The 20,237-nt window shown below is 40.0% G+C and overlaps 1 pseudogene; it reads right to left on the reverse strand.

Annotated features, from left to right (window-relative positions):
• Nucleotides 1-1,965: 1,965 nt before the first annotated feature.
• LOC129450976 (uncharacterized) lies at nucleotides 1,966-4,084 on the reverse strand (annotated as a pseudogene).
• Nucleotides 4,085-20,237: the final 16,153 nt, after the last annotated feature.

The raw sequence follows: 20,237 nt of genomic DNA on the forward strand, positions 1-20,237 counted from the left end.
GCTTTTAAGACATTACAAATAAAATGTATAATAATAATAATAATTAAAGCTGTAAAAAGAGGGACCACTTAATAAGACGCTGGTCGGGATTCTGCAAAGAATGTAAAAATGTAAGAGGATTATGATCACTTTTGGCATAGTTCCAACAGAAACATTCTTCACATTCTCAAGCCATTCCCAAAAATCGAATAAATTTATGTTTTGTTTGGGGAGTTGGAAAGTTGTCAATAGCTATAACTTTAGCACAGACAGGTCGCATCTTTCCCATTCCAAATAGGTCACAGTAGCTCTGGCAACTCACACTTTACCAGATTGGGGTGTGTGGGGGGGTGTACTCTGCGTTCGGGCCCATTTCCGAGCTCAGAGCCCTCTCCCCGGACAGCACGCCAAATACGTTTACTAATTTAATCTAACCAACTTATTTGTAAGTGTGAACTCGTGAAAGACAGGTTAATTGTATATTGTGGTTTCTTAATAAAGGAAATAAAGAATTATGTAAATTGTGCATGTGGTTCTGGCCCCCTTGGTGTAAAGAAGAAAAATGCTGGCCCTCGTCATTATCAAAGTTGCCCATCCCAAGTGACAGTCCAGGGTATACGCAGGTATACGGCATATACCCACTTTTTTCGGATTTGCGTATACCCACTTCTAAACAGTGATTTAGTACAGGGTAGTGATGGGGAAATGAAGCTTCGAATGAAGCACTGATACTTCTCTTACTGTTTTGAACCATGATTCGAAGCCTCAACGAGGGTGTCGAAAACAGCGCCATCTTTTGGTCAATAAAACATAGAGCAGTTGCTTCTGGAAAAAGCTTCGTCAATGAAGCAACAAGCTGATGAAATTCAGATGAATATTGATATTATGTGTACAAATAAAGCTTAGACAACATGTCTGTGAATGGTCAATATAATAAATGTATTTACTGATTAAAGTGTGGCAATAAATTCCAGTAGGAGTTAATATTCATATGATTCAATACTGTATTGTACAGAATAATGTTCACAGGCATAAAATAACAGACGCGCACACAAGTATAAGTAAATACAATACTATATATACAGTATTATGTGGGACCAAAATGTGAATAAGGCAAATAACTCATAAAAAACCTCTAGCGTACGAACCTTCTGACGCGCAAAGCGAAGCGCGCTCGTGACTAAGCAGAAAGTGAAGCTTCATTTGTCATTGGTCACGTGATTTCAACGTTAACAACACAAGCTTCGAATCAAAGCTTCACCTGGCACGCCCACTTTTGCTCGACACAAGCTCCGAAGACTCGCTTCAAATGTAACATCACTAGTGCAGGGTATATGCAGGTACCCTGCTGATAAAGGCTGAGATGGTTACTTCTGAGTATCCCGTGTTCTGTAGGTCAGCCAACATGGTCGCTCCCAAGCTCCATAGACTCTCTACCCTTGCCAAGATGGCCGTGCACAACTCCCATGGGCTCTCTGCCCTTGCCAAAATGTCCGTTCCTGAGCCCCCTTGTTAACAGAGCAGAAGCAACGATGTGACTGACTTTGAACGCACAGCAACAGCTGCGCTCACTCAAGGTGATTTTATTTGACACTCCAATCACATTACAGGTACACACCCACATTAACAATCACAGGCGTCTGTGTTGAATTATTCAATCAAATAAACAAAAACAAAACAAAAACGTAATACAAGTTGAGAGCACGTAGTTAACACCCCCACTTGCTCTCACACTGTTAATATATGTAACATCATTTCCCAAAAATGTCAATACATCTGCTACCATTTCATTAGTTGGACAATACTCTAAGTTCTTGAAACGAATCTTCAGATGAACACATCATCAGTGATGTAACCTGGGGTCCTCGAGTGTTTTGGGTCTTTCATCACCAGACACCCTCGCCCAGGTGACCCAGCCACGGCTGATCAGACTGCGACTTGTGTTCAGGTAGCACTCGCTTGCCTCCATGGTGCTCCTCTACGAATTCAGAACCATCTTGAAGCTTTCTCGGCTGCATCTGTGATGTTCTTGATGACCCTGCTCCTTGTTGTTCCTACAATGCCCAGCACAGTAAAGGCTTTGTGGAGTGAGCGCCCCACAAATCCTCTGCAGCCAACCTCGATAGGCATGCATCCCGCCTTCCAGCCCTGTGCATAGCAGTCTGTGACCAGATGTTCATATTTGGTCATCTTCCTTTCGTGGGCTTCTCCCAAGCGGTCCTCCCATGGCACAGTCAGCTCCATGATGATGATATTCTTGGTGCTCTCTGAGACTAGAATGATATCTGGCCTCATCGTTGTGCTGACAATGTGATGAGACAATTTAACCTGCTACTCCAAATCTACAGAGTTTCCAGTCCTTGGCTGATACCAGGATCCCTGCTGGTGCCTTCCTCCCTGCTTGTGGCTGTTCTCCTGCCCTAACAAATGCGATTGAGCAATTGGTGTTGCTCCCTCGGCTGACTGCAGATCTTTTTGCTGATAGTGTCTGTAATAGATTTCAGCACCTGGTTGTGACGCCAAGTGTACCGACCCTGGCCGAGCGCTGTTGGGCAGTAACTGAGAATGTGCTCCAACGTTCCACGAGCTGGGCACAAATGTCAAGTTGGTGTGTCTGCTTTTCCCCACATACAGAGGTTTGCTGGGCTAGGCAGGACGTCATACACTGCCCTAATCAGGAAGGTTATGCGGTGCGGCTCGCTTTGCCACAGCTCCGTCCAGGTGACCTTGCAATTCATGGCCTGCTCCCACCTGGTCCAGGCCCCCTGTTGCCCCATTCCAGCTGCTCTACTCGTCCTGCCTTCCTCCACAGCAGCTTTGACCTCCAGCCCTTGTAGTATCCACCTGCCTCCTGACACTGACTCTGTGGTGACTGTCAAGTCATCCATAAATTCTCTAATTGGCGGTTGGCGGACTCCTCCTCTGCTTTGGGGCCCTCGACACTCGGGCTCTGCCGATTTGACAATCATATTAATCGCCACCGCAAATAGGATCACTGATATGGTGCAGCCTGTGATTATTCCCACCTAGAGTTTGTGCCAATCTGATGTCACACCTCCTGCCGAGACTTTCATCCTGAAATGGTTGTAATAGTCCAAGATCAGATCTGCAATATGATGTGGCACATGGTGTTTGGTCATGGTGGTCTGGACCAGCTTGTGGGGGATAGAGCCATATGCATTGGCTAGGTGTAACCACAGTACTGTAAGGTCTCCCTTATGTTCACGAGCTTCCCAGATGAGCTGAGTCACCACTCCTGTGTGTTCTAAGCAACCTGGCACTCCAGCAATTCCTCCCTTTTGCACAGATGTATCTATGTAGATGTTAGCTAAGAGGAAGTTGGTCAGACGCCTTGTTACTATACTATAGAAGATCTTTCCTTCAACACTCAGCAATGAGATTATTTTGAACTGATTGATCTTCTTGGAATCTTTCTCCTTGGGGATCCAGACTCCCTCAGCAAATCTCCACTGTTGTGCCACCTTTCCTCTTCTCCAAATGACTCGAATGATCTTCCAGAGTCGCCTGAGTAGCAAGGGGCAGTTCTTGTATGCTTGTATGGGATTCCACTTGGACCAGGGGCAGGACTAGATCGTGCCTTACGCACAACCTCCTGGACTTCTTTCAAGAGTGGTTCCCTGCTGTCAAACTCCTTGGTGGGGGGCAATGGATCTACAAGAATGCTACACTGACCCAACTCTTCCTCCCGCTGAGGGTCACTATAAGTGCTCTGCAGATGCTGGTCAATTTCCTCTTTTGAACAGAGAAACTTTCCGTCACGCTTCTGTCCCAGGAGCTGTTTAGTAAAGCCAAAGGGGTTGGAAATTAACAAAGCTCTCTTCTTGGATCTCTCCTTTCTGCACCTTCGGTGCCATTCTGCCCTGCGCAAGGTCATTAGCCTTCTCCTCAAGATAGCTGTCAACTCCTTCAGGGGATGCCGTTGCTCCTCACTGGCTTCCTTGTGCTGCTTCTTAAGGGACTTTAACTCCTGCCAGATTTTGTGGATCTTCGCTGCCCTGTGGTTCATGGAGTAGGTGGTTGGAGTCGATCGCTTTTCCTCAGCACCGAACCTCTCCTGAGCTAGGCTGGAGATGATGGTCATCATTGCCTGAAGCCTTCAATCCACATCTCCCTTCTCTGTTGCTTCAAGCACCTTGTCAATGTCCTCGTCAAACTGCCTCCAGACTGCCATTTTACAGGCCTGTGGCCACTTCATTCGCACCTTTGCCTGGGGCAGAAGACTTTGGGGGATGGCTAGTTGCACACGGAGCCTCTGAGCACTATGGGGTGCTTCTTGGCTCGGCTCCTCCTGCGTCTCATCAGATGTAGCATCTGTGCGCTGTGACACATGTTCGTTCTCCACACACTTCATCCTGGCTTGGTGGATCTTTAACCCCCTGGGGTCCAAAAACACGGCGCCGCGTTTTGACGTGTTTTTCCTTATCATGGCAGAATCAACTTAAAATACTCCATCATTAACACTCTGGGGTCGATGGCGGCACGGTCGCCGCAAAGTCTTTATTTTTCAATCACTCCGCAAAGAGAGTTAGATAACTCTGCTGATTTTGAACATACAGATATGATTTATACATCATTTAAAACATTAAAGTGTCTAGTTTTTATCTGTCCCAATAAAAACAGAATGTTGTGCGTTTCGCAAAATTAAGGAAATAAACATGATGCGTGTTTTGTTCTCTCTCCCTAAGTGAAGTCTTTTCAGAAACACGTCAGAAAAATTTACTGTAACTTAACGAATACTTGTCATATAAACAAAAGATACATGTCTACATAATGCTTGGAATGTCTGCTTTTGGAAGATGTTAGTGAAATCGAAAACAAAATTGTAATTCGTTGTTAACTGTGTTAGAATAGGGAGATGTACCGTCTTTCTCGTGTTACTGCATTATCTATAATGAGCCACGCCCCGCTCCATTGAAGAAAAGAGTAGAGATCATCCATATTCATTAGTCAACGCCACAGTCAATGGAGACTCCGTCTCTATAGCCATTCAGTAATGTGTTGAGTTTTTATCCAAGTGTTGGTGACACGACATCTACTTGTTTACTCAGACTGTAACTTAAGTTATCTCCAGACGCGAGTGTGTGTGCTTCATCAAACAGACGCGATCCACGTCCAAACGCACACACAAATACCTCATATTTGACGCACTTTGTGGTATCGTTATAAAATATGCGATTGTAAACATCACATCTACTTGTTTACTCGCGCCTAAAGTTATCTCCAAACAGACGCGAGAGTGTGTGCTTCGTCAGTGACGCGAAGTCCAAACGCACACACAAACACGATGCCTCATATTTGACACGCTTTGTGGTATTCTTATAAAAGGTGCGATTGCAAATATCACATCTACTTGTTTACTCGCGCATTAAGTTATCTCCAAACAGACGCGAGTGTGTGCTTCGTCAGTGTGACGGGATCGATGTCCAAACGCACACACAAACACAAACACACGATGCCTCATATTTGACGCGCTTTGTGGTAAATTTGTAAAATATGCTCTCTCGCCTGTAAATACAAGTTATCTCCAGGCGCTTTCTTTGTGCTTCCGTCAGACGCGGTGGACGGCCAAACGCACACACAATGTCTCATATTTGACGCACTTTTGTATTAAGACGCATCTAAACACATCTAAAACCCTGTTTGTTCGCGTATATCTCTGCACAGTAAGTTTATTTAACGCAGGATCACACATGGGAAGGCATTTCTTTTGTGTTGCTTTCACAAACAAACACGTAACAAGGAGTCGTCTTACTGCCTAAAGGCTCATTATGCAGCTCATTATGCAAGTGTTTTGTTCTTCAGCTGTCAATCACAGACTATTCAAGAGCTTCCAGCCTCCTTGCATATTGCCTTCCTAACCCAAAAAGTGACTTTGAAATTGTAAATCAATATATTGTAAATGAGTAAGCAGAATGATTTTCACATAATTTTAAAGAAAAAACTCTAGACTACTAGATCCTGTTTTGAAAAGTCTTGGGAAAACATGTTTAGTATGGTTTTTTTGGACTTATATCAGTCACTTAAAATATTAGCTTTTTCAAAAACCACGCATAAACATTTTTCTCTCAAAAATACAAACATGTACATACATGTTGATCATATAATATAGTAGCCCAGTTTGTGCTGAACACAGTGTTATAAGACTTTTGCCATTATTATGTTTTTAAGAAACTGAAAAAAGCACAAATGTCAGTGCATGTCAAAACTTCTCCAGGGCCCTAAAAACCCCTTAGACCCCAGAGGGTTAATATCATACACTTACGTGTTTGACATCATTTGAAATGGTAAAGGGTTTTCTTTAATATGTGTTCATTCACAATAACAACAGATCTTTGTGTTTTTGTCAAATAAAGAAAATAAACAGGGTGTGCATCCAGACATTTCTGTCTCCGCCAGCTGTCTCTCAAAACACGTTACAAAAATCAATTGAAACTCCGCGAATACTCGTCACACAAACATGATACACATATCCAAAGAAACCCTGAAATGTCTACTTTTAAACAATCTAAATATAATCGAAAACAAATAATGCCTGTTTATGTAATCTGCATTGAAGTAAAGAGAGTACCGTTTTTCCTGGCTGACTTTATTATCTTTAATTCGGTCACGCCCACAGGCGGTATCCGCTGTTGACATGGAAATCAACAGACGAGCAGTTCAAACCATAATAAAAAAAGCGTAAAGTTTATCAGATTTAAAGACTTTACCGCATGTTTGGATTATAAACTTTATACACACACACGTGAGGAATATCTTCATTAATGTCTGGACATTGAGGAAGAGAAGCATTTATCTTTATTAGAACAGTGCTTCTCAAATAGTGGGGCGGGACCCCCAGGGGGGGCTCGAAGCGACACCAGGGTGGGCGCGCGAGACCCTGGGGAAAAATACTTTTTCAGGAAGAGATTTTTTTTGCACTGTCACTTGAAGACATTACACCCCAATCACGCTGATAAGCTGCTTGAGTTTTTATTATTATTTATTGATTATATTTAATTAAAATTTTCAGTATCAAATGGTCAAAAACTATTATACTTTAAATAAGGATTGATTTTTTTCAGGCAAATTGATGCATTTTAAGTCTTTTCTGTTACAGACAATGTTAAAGGAATAGTCTACTCATTTTCAATATTAAAATATGTTATTACCTTAACTAAGAACTGTTGAATCATCCCTCTATCATCTGTGTGTGTGCACGTAAGCACTGGAGCGCGCTGCGACGCTACGATAGCATTTAGCTTAGCCCCATTCATTCAATGGTACCATTTAGAGATAAAGTTAGAAGTGACCAAACACATCAACGTTTTTCCTATTTAAGACGAGTAGTTATACGAGCAAGTTTGGTGGTACAAAATAAAACACAGCGCTTTTCTAAGCGGATTTAAAAGAGTAACTATATTTTATGGCGTAATAGCACTTTTGGGAGTACTTCGACTCGCCTGAAAAGTCTGCTCCCCTTCTCACTCTCATAATGGGAGAGGGAGGGTGTTACTGCGCCGAGTCGAAGTACTCCCAAAAGTGCTATTACGCCATACAATATAGTTACTCTTTTAAATCCGCTTAGAAAAGCGCTATGTTTTATTTTGTACCACCAAACTTGCTCGTATAACTACTCGTCTTAAATAGGAAAAACGTTGATGTGTTTGGTCACTTCTAACTTTATCTCTAAATGGTACCATTGAATGAATGGGGCTAAGCTAAATGCTATCGTAGTGTCGCAGCGCGCTCCAGTGCTTACGTGCACACACACAGATGACAGAGGGATGATTCAACAGTTCTAAGTTAAGGTAATAACATATTTTAATATTGAAAATGAGTAGACTATTCCTTTAATAAAGTTATTTTTTGCTGTAAGTTGATCAATATTTCTTTTTTTTGTGTTTTCTTTAATGTTAATAAGGATACAATGTTTTGCAGATGTGTCATTTTATAGATAAATTATACTATTTACAGTCGTGGCGGAGAGTTTGGGGGCGCGAAATGTTTACTTCTTCCTAGGGGGGGCATGACAGAAAATAATTGAGAAGCACTGCCTTAGAAGAACAATATCTTTTAAGTGTGTGCTGTAATATGATTCCATGTTTACATGCTTATTTACAAACAAATCCGGGTGACCTCCCGTAATGGCGGATATCTTTTACATGTTTTACAGTGTTAGACACAGTTATTCACTTTCGTATCCTTCATGGCAAATTTGAGTAATGCTGCACTGCGGGATTTGCTGTAAAGTGATTCCATATTGTTTACATGCAAGGTAATTCCATACATTGCGCTTTATACGCAACACCGTTTTTATGAGTGCCGCGCTACACGGAGACGCGAGCTCGCGCACATGGACGCCATATGCGATGTGTTTTTAAAGTTCATACACGCTTACAGAAACGCGTTTAAAACAGAAGCTAGACGATAAGCGGATGGGCATCTAAAAACAGCTTTTTATGTAACTAATCGCTGCAGATGTTTATCTGATATTTAGTTTATGTACAAGATAGTTTATATGAATGTAGTATCAGTGATATTTACCCATCAGTTATATATGTAAGGGTATTTCTGAGGACAATTTATGCTAACAGCAGTTTATAACTCTCTTAGAGGTCTGCATCTCTCTCATCAGTACAAAACTATTAAGTGGAAAAACACTTTTTGGACATAAAGTTATATGGTAACATGAGCCACATGAAGTTTACAGCTCTGTTGTGTATCAGTTTCTTAGTTTATACAAAGTTTTTGAATAGGGTTTGTTTCCAAATAAACTGATAATGTCCTACTGACCTTCATTTCTATTTTGATTATATTGTTAACTTAATGAACCTAAAAAAAACATGTATACATTGTTGTGGTTTCCCTTTTTCAGATGAAACAATCTTCAATCTTAGGTTTTGATTTCAAAGATGGACTTTATTGTCAGCAAAATAAAGCTGTGAGGAGATCTTGCAAGATCCACTAAAGTTTTACTGTACCCCAAGTGGTATATATAAGGTGGCCTCCCCACCCCATGTACTCCATATATGGTCTAATATTCAGTAACATATGGTTTGTATCATATGGAAAACATATGGCATCACTTTGTCAAGAGTACAGTACGTCTTTTGTCTCTGCAAACAACCTTCGCCATGTATAAGAACATACTGCAATGCATGCTGGTAAATTTCATACACACAATGGTGAACTATGGTTATATTCATATAGAAAACATAATGGTAAACACACACTAGTAAACTATGGTTATATTCATATAGAAAAACATAATGGTAAAGTAAGATTATACTTAATTCCAAATATTCGCATTAAAACAAACTTCATCATAATCCCCGCTCTGAGGCTTACCTAGCCTCACTTTCCTGTTTATTTATTTTAATCCGGAGTGCCGTTTCATAATTCAGTTTCTCAGTTATCACTATATATTGTGGTTAAAGAAAACCACTATACATTACCAATTACTAAATTATGCCACTGCACTTCGAACTATGGACAATAAGAGCAAACATCTTTCCATTCTTATTTTGTCTTTGAATGTAAAAGTAAAAGAACTTAAGTCCTACATAAACAGTTTGTGTGCAATTGGTTCTGCACTTGTCTGCGGCTGTTGTAGTTATATTGAACATATGTGGTAAAACTGGGTAAGTACATGGTACAAAATATATGATAATCATACCGTATATATAAATGTTGGCAAATGAAAAGCAATAATATAGTAAGTAATTAAAACAAAAATAAAGTATGCATAGAGAACAAATAACTGTAAAGTAAAATCAAACCAAGTAAGTAGAAATAAACAAAATTAAGTAAAGCATGCATAATAATTATAAAGTAAATATAAAGTTAAATAAAAAAATAAGTAACCAGAAATAATCAACAAAACTAAGTATGTATGATAACCATAAAGTAAAATGTAAATTTAAATCAAACCAAATAAAATAAGTAAATTGAAATAATTGATACTACAATCTAAGTTATGTATGCATGATAAACACGAGAGACATGTAAAATTAAATTGAATAAAACAAGTGAATATAAAATTCCCCAATATAAACTAAAGCTAAGCATACCTATAAAACCCAAAACAAAAAGTAAACTCAAATCAATAAAACAAAAGTACTACCTAATAATACATTTTAAGTAAGATTCGTGTAATACGTTTTGATTATACTTAACCTACATGCGCTTGAGATTTGCTTTTATTCCTCGTTTTCATCCTTCTCAGAGGTGCTTGAATATTCATTTACTAACTGTAGGTTCATTACTGTTCTCTAAAGTAAGTCCTGGTAATGCACGGACTGATCATTTTGTGCCTTTAGTTTTTATCATCCTGATAAGTTGTCATTTCCATTTGTTTAACAGTAGCTTTGATAACGAGGGATTTTAATAACGGTATGACACAACAAAATAATAGTCCTCCGATGCCGATCGCTACTCCTACAAATATTCCTAATTGTGCTAACCAAGCTCCCCATGCTCCTAGTTTTAAATCGAACCAATCCCACATTTTCTCATCCCTTCCGGCATTAGTTGCCATTTCAATCTGTTACTCTTTGAGTTTGGTCATGGCTTTTGTAAACGTACCTTCTGGTGCTGTATTCTTAGGTATGAAAGTACAGCAGTAATTAGAAAATAAAATACACACTCCTCCTTTATCCGCTAATATCCAATTAAGCGCGAGTCTATTTTGCCATGTCATTTTACTGGTTGCATCTAGTTGCTCTCCAAGTGAAGTTAAAGCTTCATTGGTGTGGTTAATGAATCTCTGCTGGTTGTAGTATATATAATTGATCCATTCTGTATTTTTATTTTGTGAAATCCAAATGAATATTGACTCAAAACCTGCTTTAACTTCATCTCGGGCCTTAAATTGATTTGGTATACCTCTGGGTTGACCTATTGCGTCTATGTATACTGTAGGATCTGATTCGTAACCTCTCTTAACTCTACGGTTACTTGTGTCCTTTGGTTCTGACTTGTAATCGAAATCCCATTCCATTATATGAATCTCCTGTATTAGTCGTACTCTTGTACATTTTCCTTTCCATCCTAAAGGCAAAGAAGGTAAAAGTTTTCTATGTCCGCAAACCCAGAAAAAATCTGCTATTGCTTGTGTTTGATCAGTATAGGTGTCTACATCTGGGAATGCTGTAGTTTGATTTTCACAGGTTTTTTCTGGAATTATTATCTTCCCATTTCTTATTCCTGATGACCTCATAGGTGGGAGATCTAAGGTATCGCTGACGTGTCGAATTTTTGTCTTATCTAAAGTCCAAATTACTTTGCATTTTCCTTTAAATTGACCCATATTAATATTCCCTGTGGTTTTTACAAAGCACTCATATTCCTTACTATAATCTATGATGTACCATTGTGGGATTTCTATTTGATCATTTTGTATTTGCATAATTTTTGATACACCGATACCTCGACATCTAGCTGCTAATGATCGTATGTGTCGATACATAAGTCTTTCTTTGCTATTACTTAGTGAACCCAAACATTCTGCTGGACAAATAGGTTTGTACAGTTTCACATTACAATGGAGTCTATTAATCTCAGCACATTTTTCAAAATCAAATGGATTTGGCACTATTATTACTTGACTTGCAGGTGATTTAGCACAAAACAAACAGTTTTTTTCTTGTAAATCTGTTGCTGTAAAAGTTGCCCATTCATACCATTGATTACTTTTTGCCGTTTCCCATAAAATGTCTAGTTGGGTATCTTCTCCGTACATACTGTAATCGTCCTCAATATATCTACGTTGTTTTCCTCTCCATGTTAGTTCAGTTGTATTTGAGATTGTATTGTTCCTCAGTCCTTTTGAGGGTTCAACAATCAATGGCAAGTATGTATGGTTAAGCGTTTGTGTTGACGGTAGTAACGTTGAAGACTTAAGGGATGTGTTATTCAAAGTCTCTGTGTTTGTATATGGCATTGACATAAGGGATGTGTTATTCAAAGTCTGTGTGGGTGCAAGCGCTGTTGACGTAAGGGATGTAGAGTTCAAAGTTTGTGTGGTTGCAAACGCTGTAGACGTAAGGGATGTAGAGTTCAAAGTTTGTGTGGTTGCAAACGTAGTTGTTGTAAAGGAGGTATGGTTCAGAGTCTGTGTGGTTGCAAATGTAGTTGATGTAAAGGAGGTATGGTTCAGAGTCTGTGCGGTTGCACGCTCCGTTGCTTTAAAAGTTTTAAGATTAAAAGGCTGTGTGGTTGAAAGTGAAGTTGATGACAGGGAAGTGTGGTTCAGCATTGGAGTTACAGGCGTTGAAGTCAATGGCAGGGTGGTGTGATTCCGGGCCTGAATAACTGGAGGCGGAGTCGTGGTGTTGTTTAAAGCATGAACTGGCCACAAGCATATGATGATCAGGCATGTCGTCAGATGTGTTCTGTCCATGGTCATTTCCTGATGCCGCATCTTGTGCCTCATTGCTTTTAGCAGAAGTTTCTTGGCTGGTTGTTCCAAGGCTGTCCTCTCCAGTCACTGTTTTTTCTTTATGAGCTTTAGTGCAGTGGTTTAAGTGGTACCACGTGTTGCTGCCTTCCACTCGGACTGCTGTTGGGGTAGAGGCCACCACTTTATATGGTCCTTCCCTTCTGGCTTCGTTCCATTTCCTCCTGAAAACCCTCAGATAGACTTGGTCCCCTGGGACAATTGGACATGTGGTCTCCGTCTCCTCACTCGGCTGCTTTCTCCTTTCCTGCACAAAAATAGCTTTATGGATAGCAGTTAGCTTTTTCATGTATGACCTTAATTCCATTTGCAATTGCTCTAATGGAGGCCCAGAATATGGACCTCTGCAGTGTGGAGCGGGCATAGGTCGACCTGTAAGCATTTCATGCGGTGTTAGATGTGTAGTTCTGTTAGTTTGCATGCGATAGCTCATTAGTGCAAGAGGTAAAGCATCAATCCAGTTAAGTTTAGTACTAGCACATATTTTGTTGAGTTTTGCCTTAATGATTCCATTGGCTTTTTCAACCATCCCTTGAGATTGTGGATGATAAACACATCCCAATCTTTGCTTTATTCTTAAATGTTGTAGTACTTGTTTTACTGTTTTTTGAATGAACGCTGATCCATTATCTGAACTTATTTCTGATGGTATTCCGAATCTAGGAATAACCTCTCTTGTCAGAAATTTGATTACTGTTCCTGCTCCTTCGTCAGCCGACGGTACAGCCTCCACCCAACGACTAAACCTACAAATAACAACAAGCAAATATTTCTTACCCTGCACTCTCTTAATCATATCCACATAATCCATAACCAAGTGTTTAAATGGTCCCTCTGGTACAGGAATATGACCTATTGCTGTTGTTATTCCTTTTCTGACATTGTACTTGGCACAAATTTCACATGTTGACAAAAACTCCTCTACTGTTGCATACAAATAGGGAGACCAATATCCTTGTTCTTTAATTTTTCTAATCACTTCTGCTCGAGCACAGTGGTCAAATCCATGCGCGTCTGTGATTAGAACATTTAACAGTGCTGTTGGTGCAACAATGTGACCTTCATGCGACCGCCAAATGTTTTGGGAGTCTTTTGTGGCCCCTCTTCGGTGCCACATAGATTGCTCATATGGTCCTGCCTGTTGTTGAATCCGAGCAATATCATCAATGGTTGGGTTGGGTTCAATAAGAACATCTGGAGCTATTATTGCCACCTGACACCCGGAGGCCTTTTTAGCCTCTAAATCTGCTGCATTATTACCCTTGATGACATAACTATTTCCTTTTTTGTGAGCTTGACATTTGATAATGGCCAGTCTTTTTGGCAACATCATAGCTGAGATTAATTCAACTATCTGTTCAGCATGTTGAATAGGAGTGCCATCACTTCTTTTAAAACCTCTTTGTTTCCATACTGCCCCATAGTGGTGACAGACGCCATGGCTATAGGCTGAGTCTGTCAGAATGTTTGCTGTTTGCCCTTTTGCCAATTTGCATGCTGCTGTAAGAGCTTTTAATTCTGCCAATTGAGCTGAGCACGGCTGTGCGCAGTGTTGGGACAGTACAGACACAAAATCCTCTCCCTCTTTTTTCACTACTGCATAACCAGTGTGAATTCCTGAATGATCCCTGAAACTTGATCCATCCACAAAGTAAGTGACTTCTGCTTCAGTAATTGGGGTAGATTCGAGATCGGGTCGTAACCTGGTGAATGCTAACGAGTCAGCAACACATTCATGTGGCTCACCTTCATAAGCCAAAGGAATCAACTCTGCAGGATTCACCGTGTTACACCGTTTAATTGTTACATCTGGATGTGTCAGTAGTAACGAATATGCCAAAATACGGGCTTGTGTCAAAACAAATTTTCCCTGTTCAATTAACTCTGCAATTTTGTGATGGGTATATATGATAACTGGATACCCCATAGTTATTGAAGAGGCCTTTTCATATGTTTGAAATACTGCTGCCAGACCTTGCTGATAACAAGGTGGATATCCTTGTGCTACATTGTCTAGTTTAGTACTGTAGTATGCTATTGGTTGCTTTTTCCTACCACTGCAGGTTTCTTGCATTAATACTGCAGAAGCATATCCATCAGCTCTGTTGGCAACAAACAGGTGGAAGGGTTTAGTGTAATCAGGTGTACTTAAAGCAGGTGCTTTTTGAAGCTCCTGTTTAATTGACTCAAAGGCTGCTAATGCATCTGTAGTCCACTTTAAGGGAGCACTAAGATTTTGTAGCCCAGCCTGTTTCATAATGTCTCTCAATGGTGCTGTTCTGATTGCATAATCTTCTATCCAATCAGCATTGAAACCTGTCATGCCCAAAAAAGTCATCATCTGTCCTACTTTTTGTGGCAATGGTGCTTTACTTATGCCTTCTAGGTGTGCTGGGGCTATGGCCTTTGTTCCATATGAGATTAACCTCCCTAAATATTCCACCTGTGGCTGGCAATATTGTAGTTTGGTTTTGGATACTTTATGAACTCCTTTAGCTAATTTAGTCAGTACTGTTATTGAGTCTCTATGGCATTGTTCCAGTGATGTTGAACAAATCATCAAATCATCCATGTATTGCAGCAAAGTGCTGTCTATTATGAGATCTTCCAAATCAGCTTTGAGTACCTGATTAAATATTGTTGGTAACATTTTGAACCCCTGTGGTAATTTACAATATGAATATTGTTTACCAGCATAAGTAAATGCAAACAAATATCTACTTTCCTCAGCAATTGGTACACTGAAAAAAGCAGAACATAGATCAATCACAGTGAAGTATTTGGCATCAGGGGGGACATTTGTTAGCAGAGTGTGTGGGTTTGGCACATCAACTTCACTATCCTCTACTATGTCATTTATTGCTCGTAGATCATGTACGAGGCGCCATTTAGTTTTGTTTGCTTTAAGTACAGGATAAATTGGAGTATTACAATAGCTGTTTGTTTCAAAAAGTACCCCAGCTTTCAATAATCCTTCAATAGTAGGCCTTATTCCCAATTCAGCCTCTGGGCGTAATGGGTATTGTGCTTTCCTGGGAAGGCAAATGTTTGGTTTAAGTTTCACTTTCACTGGGCTGGCTGATTTTACCAAGCCCACATCTGTTTCATGTTTAGACCACAGCTCTAGTGGGACTTGTCGTTCCACATCCTGTAGTAATTCAGCAGTATAACTCTCTTCTGTTTCAAGTTTTGTCATCATTTGAATTTGTTTCTGCTGATTAATAATTACTTCCTGAAGAATTCCTAACAGTGAGGTTCCATACAGAATTTTAATGTAATTTTTATCAGCAGAATGAAAAATCAATGGATTTTCTGTTACCTCCCATTGACTTTGTGAGGCCTTTTTCAGCATAGGCCCAACATCTTTTGATTTCCAATTTTCCCCTACATACAGAGATATATGGGGTACAGAATCAGCTATAGTAAACCATTTGTTTGTGAAGTCATTCTCCTTTAAGGTTATAGCTGCTCCCTGTTTGCCTATTATGATAGAATCTGAGATTAACTCAATTTGTTGCCCTTTGGTTTCTTCCTGCCATCTCGTTTCAAGTTCTGTACTTCTTAAAGGATCATTTCCTCTACTATGTCATTGCACAATGGAACTGTGACTTTGGTATTTGTGCATCAGGAATCTGTGCTTCAATGAATTTACCCCATGTATCAAGTGCTTGTTTAACATCATTCTCAATCTGTCCTAACCAGTACACATTAGCTTTTGGCTCAGAGATCATCATTTGAGTTCCTTTTATATCCACATATACTCCCTCTGCAGAACACCAAATTTTAAGACCCAATTTACACAAAGCATCTCTTCCTAAAAGGTTAATAGGAGTCTGGTTTGATATCAGGATTGGTAAGGTCACACGGTTGTTTTTAGTTTGTAGACAAATCGGAGCAGTCATTGGAATTAACTGAATTTGTCCCGAGAATCCTATTGTCTTTACAAATTTGCCAGACATGGGGAGATGTGATGCATAATTTGAATTTACACATGTATAAACCGCTCCTGTGTCTACCATCATGGGTATGTTTTTTCCTTCTACTTTAACCTGTAAAATTGGTTCTTGATTTGCATTAGTGGTTAAAATTGGTAACTGACTCTCCCCAATAGGATTCTCTGGGCATCCCTAAAAATCTGGGTTTGTACCTACCCAGGGGTTCACAGGACCCTTCACAGACCTCTGCCAATTCTTCCCCTACCCCCAGGGAACTGGATCCATGAATGGCTCGGACAAGCACTCTTCAAATGAACTTTTTCTTTGCACCCCCAACAGATGATGTCAGAAAGTCTGTCTGTTCCTCTCCTGTCCCCTTGTGGTGGATTTTTTGTCCACCCCATCGGCCCTGGCTGTTGATTGTATACATTGATGATGGGCACGGGGGTCTGGTGTGCATTAGGAGGGTTTGTTGCGGGAGGGGTCGGCTGAACAGCTGGTGGAGGAAAAGTCACCGGAGCCATCACTGACATCTGGTTGTGTTCGTCTTTCTGCACTGCTGCTTGAATCTTTCTCTTGTTTTTGTTTGAAAGTTCTTCCAGCTGTAACTGTGTCAGTTTTCTTCGCAGTTCTTTCTCTTGCGTTTTCAGTTTCTGTTAATTTTTTCTGAATAAGTCCACAGCATGAGACACATGGTCACAAAACTCTTTGTGTGATTTAGAGTTTAGACCTACCACATCTTCTAGTTTGCTTTTTACAGTCTGTGGCATAGCATCCACTATGGCATTTCTAAAAAGGGTGGTCATTAGAGGATCCCCCTCGGGGTCTCCCTCAGTCTCTTGTTTCCATCTCTTTAATTGTCTTTGAACGTAAGTGAGGGGATTTTCTGTTTCCCCCAGTTCCTCCCCCTTCAGTGCCTTGGGGTCGATTCTGGTTTCATACTCAGTTCGTAAAACTCGCCACACTTCGGGGCGGTATGCATCAAAAACAATTCCATCCATGTCGTAGGAATTCACGGCTCTGTGTAAATTAGCGTCTTGGAGGATCTGATCAGTCTTAGCTCCCCCTACGATCTTCGCTAGAAGGGCTTTGATGTCTCCAACTGCAATCAGCTTTCCAGCTAATTCCTCCTCCAAAATCCTGATGAACTTGCCAGCCCCCTCGTGGATATCCGGGAGTCGGTTGACGAGTCCTTGAAGATCTTGTGAAGCCCAGGGGACGTAGTTCCCTTGAGCTCCTTTAATTAATATGGGGAGCTGTTTTGTTAAAGGTCTAAGTGATTTTTCTTCCCCGCGTGACCATTTCCCCACATCAACCAGGGACTCCGCTCTCTCTTCGCCCTCCCTGCTTTTTTCATATGTTTCATCAAATAAACATTTTTCTTCACTTACTGCTCTTTCTAGTAAGTTCTCTTTTTTACTCTCTTGTTTTTCTTTTTCTCCCTGCTCATATGATTGCTTTGCACTTGGTGTTTTTATGTTATATTGCGTTTTCATCTTTTCTAGTGCTGTTCGTGCTTGTTTGTAACAGTCTAACTGTAATGTTTTTTCTTTTGTTGCAAGAGCTGATTTGGTTTTAGGTCTCACAACTGGCTCTCTCTCCTCTTCCTCCTCTTCCTCATCATCTTCTATTTCCACAGTTCCTTTCATCTGCATCTCACCCAAAATCCCAACAGTTCCCTTGAGCAATGGAAACTGACCCTCAGAGCTCAAATAAGGAGGGGGGTCTGCATATTTTTGTTCCTTAGCCTTGGTTTCTTGTTCCAAGTCTTTCAACAGCCTTCTGGCCTGCTTTAAATGTTTACGCAGACCTTCCCCTTCTTTTTTGAACAATGCTAAAATCTCCTGCTCCCTTTCACGTTTTTCTTCTCTTTTTTTGTTTTTCTTACTTATCTCTTTGGTTTTGTAATTTTTAACCAATGTTTCCATCTCCTCACACAATGCCACATCAAAAGTCCCCTCTTCTGGCCATCTGGTGACCATGTTTTTTGTACGTTTTTGCCATTTTTTAGACACTTTATTTATAAGATCCTTACACAATGGATACTTTGATCCCAAAGTTTCAACAGGACTGAATGCCATGTCTTTATTCATAATACAAAAACCCTTAGTACACTTTGTAAGTTTATTGAATTTTATACGTTCAATTGTTTATTCTCCTATACGTCCCCACAGGTTTTAATGCTTTGAAAGGAGATTGTATAAAATGTTTTCTAATCCAAAACATATCAAACAACAATATCAGCCATCTTTATTTTTTCATACAGAAACTTTGTTTTGACCAAACCTTCAGTAACAAACTCGCATTCGTATCAATCCCTTTATTTATTTTTGGGCTCCCTTCATTTTTAGGGCTCATAACGCACACTCTAACCCTTTATTATTTTAGGGCTTATACAGTCAGTCTTTTGTCCCCTTATCTACAGGGCTCATCAATCATAAGTATCCCTATGTATATAGGGCTTATCAAACATTCATAAGTATCCCCATGTACATAGGGCTTATCAAACATTCACTCTACACCCACCAGACAGCAATAAGACCCCCCCCCCCTTTTTAGCCCAAAGGCCTGTCCAAGGGAAACGCTCTCACTGTCTGCCAGATGCAAAGTTTATTTAACAGTCTCACTGCAGCTTGCAACCTCACTCAAAATTCCCACGCTCACAGACACAGACAAAGAGTACTCCAACACTTAAAACCGAAAAACCACACAGTTTAACTTATACACTAAAAACCATTAATCATTTCACCTCCATCCATATGATTAATAAACAATATACAGATAAACACTGTATATCAACTCGTAATATTGATAACACTTCCTCCACACAATATTACCTTATGTGTCCATAACACTTCCTCGCCATTTTACATAAACAATATACAGATAAACACTTCCTCAACACTGTATATTACCTTATGCAACAATAACACTTCCTCGACAGGACACATAAACAATATACAGATAAACACTTCCTCAACACTGTATATTACCTTACACGTGTTCTCTTCACTTACAAATCTGTGTCAAATCACTATGGTCTTAATAGCCAACCCATCAGTAAGTCAATACAGATTCATGCATGCATGCCTTTGTTAAATTGTACCCTTGAAATCAAAACCCCTTTCACATATATGGTTCTTAAATTTAGAAGAGCTTAAATGTCTCACCACTTTGGGCAGTTCTGGCAAACAACACAAACCTAATTAATAAGCAAAAAGTGCTTACCTTAGTATATGGCCATTCTTGTTTGTGTTGTTCGTCAGGTCCGCCCAGGTGGTTTGGTACTTCAGCCCTTTTCTATCCTGTTCGTGACGCCAAAATGTTGTGGTTTCCCTTTTTCAGATGAAACAATCTTCAATCTTAGGTTTTGATATCAAAGATGGACTTTATTGTCAGCAAAATAAAGCCATGAGGAGATCTTGCAAGATCCACTAAAGTTTTACTGTACCCCAAGTGGTATATATAAGGTGGCCTCCCCACCCCATGTACTCCATATATGGTCTAATATTCAGTAACATATGGTTTGTATCATATGGAAAACATATGGCATCACTTTGTCAAGAGTACAGTACGTCTTTTGTCTCGGCCTTCGACATGTAACAACCTTCGCCATGTATAAGAACATACTGCAATGCATGCTGGTAAATTTCATACAATGGTGAACTATGGTTATATTCATATAGAAAACATAATGGTAAACACACTCTGGTAAACTATGGTTATATTCATATAGAAAAACATAATGGTAAAGTAAGATTATACGTAATTCCTTTATATTCGGATTAAAACAAACTTCATCAAAATTTGCCCTCATATTCTTTACTGTAGTTCTGAGTATGTTGCTCAACACAGGTCTTAGAAAT

This window comes from Misgurnus anguillicaudatus, chromosome 21 (genome assembly GCF_027580225.2).
Source record: "Misgurnus anguillicaudatus chromosome 21, ASM2758022v2, whole genome shotgun sequence".
Classification (NCBI taxonomy): Eukaryota; Metazoa; Chordata; class Actinopteri; order Cypriniformes; family Cobitidae; genus Misgurnus; species Misgurnus anguillicaudatus.